Genomic DNA, 6,000 nt, shown 5'->3' on the forward strand with positions numbered 1-6,000 from the left:
TACTCTCTTACCTGCTCATCTTGAAATATATTGTGAACTAGACTTCACAGGATGGAAGTAACACCCACACTAAGTGCTAATTTGGGTAAGCAAGTTCCGGTGATCTTGCAGCAGGCTCACCCCCAGGGTCTCACAGTTCATCAGTTATGGCAGAATAAACAAGGTCCCACCTCATTCCTCTGAGGGGCTATTCAAGGTTGAAACTTCAAAACTTTTACTGTCATGCTTATGGGATAGAAGGGAACATTAGGAAGCTCCCACTGCATAAATGTGGCAGTGACTGTAACATTGCCTTGGGGTTCATTAAAGAGATACCTAGTAATAAATGAAATAGCCTTAAGAAAAAATATAAATCATTTTCAAATAAAGTATTTTCTCAGAGTTGAATGGCCTTGAATAGATATTTGCAAATTCCCTTTTCTTTTCTTCTTTCATTTTAACCAGTGGATTTAGATAAATGTTATTATTTACATACTTGTCAGTAGAACACAAGGTACACTATGATTAGGTATGTGGGATCAGGACGGTAAGAAGACACATTAGACATGCTACTAAAACACAAAATTCCTCATGGACATTTACTCCGAGTCCTTCTTGACCCAGTACCTGCTTCCTATGGTAAATAAAATCTAAGATTCTCCAAACCAGCAAATCACTGCTTCCTCTAAGTTATCCTGGAATCCTGAAAAGACAATGGATACTAAGTCCTGGTAGAGGTATGTGGGGATACTCTTCCATTTACCATGAAGACAAGCTAAGCAAGGATTCTACACCAAAGCCCCACACTTCCCATAGAAAGAACTCCACAGTTATTTCCCCCCACTGCCTTCTTCCCACCAGCAACAACTAGTTTGCTCCTGCAAAGTGAACTTGTTTCTACTTTACATAGTTCACCAAAATTAAGCCTCAAAAGACTCCTTTGTTCTTTCTCACTCATCGACACAAACTCACACTGCCTATGTTTGAGAGTCATATTAACACTCATTCAGTAAGTTATCAAGCATTGAAAAATCTTTCCTAGGATAGAGAGGGAAAACAAGACAGAGTGCTGGCCTTTTTGTGTATAGATGTCCAGGTTGTACACAGCCATCTGCTGCATCTGAGAGTCAGCCAGTGCACACAGACTGGGCTGGTGAGATGGTTGGATACAGGACTTCCTACCAGTACCATCTCACCAACTATCCCAAGCCTTCCAGCAAGCCATCTCTCAAAGACTAACAGGCTTGTTCTTGTTGTTGTTATTGTTGGGTTTTTTTTCTCTATTGCCAACATTCCAGGTCTGCAAATAGTTTTTCACATTCCAAAATAGTAGCTCACAAGTTGCAAAACACTTGGGGACTTTTGTTTCAAAGCTGAGGCCCAGAATCCCTTCCCACCTGCCTCTCCCAAGATTCTGGTTTAATAGTCTGGGGAGTGAAGTCCCACAGGTACTACAAACTGTGGCATAGATTGAAACAACCTGAAGGGAAGGGAACAGGTTTCATGGACAGTCCACCCTCACATGGCACAGCCCTGTGTAGACCCCTATTTCCAAATGGATTAGGGAAGAATTTGAGACACTAATTACTCACCATCTTATCCCCAATTCTGCTCACCTATTAACTTCTGCCCAAAATACATTAAAACTTTTTGTGATAAACAACATTGGTTTTCTCCATTTACTACTTGGTGGGAAGATGAAGGATGATGCAGTCAATGGGAAACGAAAAAGGTTACCACCCTGTGCACATCGGGGTGTGGTCGCCATAACTTTATCCCTAATTCATTCTTCTTAAAAAAAAAAAAAAAAACAAAGTAAGTATTCTAGCTTGCTAACTTTGTGAAGCTTCAAGCTATTATAATTATAAAAATATATAGGTTGAAAGGGTTTTTTTCTATTAAAAGAAATAAGTATACCATGCTTTCTAAAAATTATTAGCAAGTAACACCCTTACTCAACACATTGTCATAACCCAGCTCCAAGTGAGGACAAGACCGTTTTATCAGATTTTCCTCTGCCTCATAAAATGTTCCCCTTCTTCAGAGCCTGTGGTTTAATTACAGAAACTATAAACTATCCTGCAGAGTGCAGGAGGAAGAATTAGCCATCATCTTTATTTATGAGTGTTCTAGACAGAGAGGCTGGCAAACATGGATCAAGCCAAAGTCTGCCTGGGCACACAAACAAGAGGGTAAAGACAGGGCTAGTATAGATCACAGGCAGAATCTGCTGATCTCCTTCCCAACCCACGCTGCCAGAACCCCACTACCCTTAGATACACTTAGAGAATTTTCTGAGCCTCTAACGGTCCAGACCTTTGCCTTGTGTTTGCTTCTGCAGTTCCAAAGTACACGTTAAATAGTGCTTGTTGCAGCAAAATCCAAGCCGGAGGCTGTTCCATCACCATCTCTAGACCTCCCAGGACCCAAAGGCAGTCTCTGAAACATGGAAGATAACACACAGTCCACATCCCCAGAGCAGGGTGCCTATTTCTTGAAGACTATTTCTCTTGGAGACCCCTTACCTGAAAGTCCATTGAGTCTAAACATCTGAAGAGCATTTGTGCTTCATAAAGACCATCCCCTCTATCGTTCTTCTCCATTCTGGTGAGATCTCCCAGAATCAAGCATATTTTATGCATTTTCTCTGATGAAAATTGCTATTGGAGACGTAAAATGCACCTATTCACATGGTCCCTGGGCTTTGAACTATATTCACTCATTCATTCAGGAACAGTGCTAGATACTGAGACAACAAAATGACCCAGACCAGCACAGACCTCTTGCCACAGAGGAAGAGCAGTGAGAAAGCTCCACATAAAGAAGTTGAGATTTTTGTGAGGAAGCCAGGACATGAGGGAAAGAGAGATGAAGGAATATAATATATTAATTGAGTAAGGACAGACCCTGAGGGCACAAAACCAAATATATGTAGAACTGTCAGATAAAACACCCCAGTTAAACCTGAGTTTAGAGAAACAACGATAACCTTACAGTTCATATATGTCTTTGAGACTGCATGGTATGTACTTTTACTAAAACGTCCTTGCTGCTGCTGTCTGGAATTCTAATTTAACTGAGTGTACTGTATTTTTATATGCTAAATCTGGCAGCCCAACATCATGAATATGACCACAAACTTGATCACTCTCACTGGAAAATCAACTGGAAAAAGTAGAGATAAGATTACAAAAGCAGACATCAATGGTAAAAGCATAAAAACACAGCTCACCAAGAAAAAAAAAAAGACTATAACAGACCAAGCGAAGTCTCTTGTCTGAATTTTAAATAATTACAGCTCACAGAGCATACTCTGTAACAACAAATAGAAAGTTGAGAATGGCAGGATAGCAGGGTAAGGCTCCCTAACACTGAGCCCTAGATGGCCAGTGTCCATCTGCTGGGGCAATGATCTTGAAAGCAAAAGAAAGGAGCCCAGCAGTCAGGGAGACTCAAGGCCAGCATCTGAATTCACACAGCGAAGCTGATCACTACATCTCAGATTTTGAAAGTTCTACAGGGAATAAAAAAGTATATAAGCACAAACACACATCAGTGTTCCCTGTCCCATAATAGTGTAGTTTTGTGTTCTTGTTTCCTAGACAAATCTCTAAGAGGAAAATGGATGAGGCTGACATATCAACCAAGATAGGGAAGGTTAGGTTCACTGGAAACAAAACAAACTGAGAATAGAGAAGCAAGATTGTAACTGCTGTCTCTCTCTGTCTCTTCTATGTCTCTTGCTCTCCCTGATTATTGCTCAATCTTGACCTGAAGAACGATAGTTGCTGACGAAGAAATTGAGAAGAAGACTTATAATTTGAATTTCTAGACAAAACTGTAGCTGATCCAAAACATTAAAATTGATTTTAGGGGTGTAGGGGGCTGCTGGGAGTAAGAGAAAGCCTAAGAGGTCAATATTATTGACAGAAGCAACCGATTAAGGAAAGAATATTTTTATTCTGTTGCAAAATGCCATAAATTGTTGGCTGTAAGTGGAAACACACTAAACTTGAGAGCAGATGAAAATAAAACCAATAAATTACCCAGGGTTATAGTGAATGCCAGATGTTAAAACAAAGTTCTACAAGCCAGTCATCTGCTTCCATCTGAAAAAGATATACAAAATACAAAACACAAAAATGAAAAAGAGTGAAGAAAATTATTCCTTCCTCACATCTAATTCTTTCAACATTGATCATTGGACATCCACAATGACCCACTGATCTAAGTTCTTCACATTTAAACAAAATTGAAGATTAGTATTTGGAATCCAATGTTGAAGCATTTAAAACCAAAATTCCAGGCCTAGTGAGACTGCACTGCAAGTAGCCAGGGTAAAGAGAGGGCTAGGACTGGTGCTCAGAAAGTGCGGACCCCGATTAGTTCAGGGGAGCAGGAACTCTGTCATACAACTTTGATTTCCAGCCAGAAAGCCCTTACATGGTGACCAAATGCTCAAGCCATTTGCCACCTAAAACAGCGGAGATCCAGGGGCACAGGCCAGGTACACGGGAGAGACAGGAACCAATCACTGACAAAAAGACCACATATAATCACAGACAACAAGATGGCAAGAGGAAAGTAAAAGAACTTATCCAATGGAAAACAAGACAACATGGCAACATCAGAACCCAGCTCTCACACCACAACAAACAGCAGAATGCCAACATTCTAAAAAAAGAAGACTCAAACTTGAAATCTTACCTTAAGATGATGATAGAAATCATTAAACAAGAACAGAAGGAAAAGCATGAAGAAAAAGAAGGATTTAAAGAAGAAATAAGAAAAACACTCAAAGAAATCAAAGAACTAGGGGAAAACAGAACCAAAGAGATAAAGGAATTGAAGAAAAAATTTAAAATGGAAATGGAAAAATAAAGAAAACACTAAAAGAGACAACCCTGGGGGTAGAAAACCTAAAAAAGAAATCAGGAGTCACAGATTCAAGCATCTCTAACAGAATACCAGAGATGGAAGAAAGAATTTCAGAGACCGAAGACAACATTGAAAACATAGACAAAACAGTCAGAGAACATGAAAAAGCCAAAAAGTTCCTAACCCAAAATATCCAGGAGATCCAGGACACAATGAGAAGACCAAACCTAAGGATAATAGGAATAGAAGAGGGCAAAGAATATCAAATAAGAGGCACAGTAAATATCTTCACCAAATGATAGAAGAAAACTTTCCTACCCTTAAGAATGACATGACCATGAGCATAAAACAAAACTACAGAACTCCAAATAGGTTGGACCAGAAAAGAAATTTCTCCCAAAACATAATAGTCAAAACGCCAAGTGCCCAAAGCAAAGAAAAAATATTAAAAGCAGTAAGAGGAAAATGTCATGTGACATATAAAGGCAGACCAATCAGAATCATACATGACTTCTCAACAGAGACTATGAAAGCTAGAAGATCCTGGACAGACATCATGTAGGCCCTAAGAGAATACAAGTGCCAGCCAAACCTGCTATACTCTCAATCACCATGAATGGAGAGACCAAGATATTCCAGGACAAAACGAAATTTACACAATATCTGACCACAAACCCAGCACTACAACAAATTATAGGCGAAAAACCCAATACAAGGAGGGAAACTACATCCTAGTAAGAACAAGAAATACCTAAGCAAGAAAACCAAAAGAAGAAAGACACATGGGCACAATTCTACCTCTAAAAGCAAAAATAGCAGGAAACAGCAACCACTATTCCTTAATATCTGTTAACACAAATGGACTCAATTCCCCAATAAAAAGATATAGGCTATCAGACTGGCTATATAAACAAAACCCAGCATTTTGCTTCATACAGGAAACTCATCTCAGAGACAAAGACAGACACTATCTCAGAGTAAAAGGTTGGAAAAAAAACTTCCAAGCAAACGGCCCCAAGAAGCAAGCTGGAGTGGCCATTCTAATATTGAATAAAGTAGATTTTCAACCAAAAGTTATCAAAAAAGATAAGGAAGGACACTTTTTACTCATTACAGGAAAAATTTGTCAAAAGGAAGTCTCAA

Source organism: Micromys minutus (assembly GCF_963924665.1).
Source record: "Micromys minutus genome assembly, chromosome: 7".
NCBI lineage: Eukaryota > Metazoa > Chordata > Mammalia > Rodentia > Muridae > Micromys > Micromys minutus.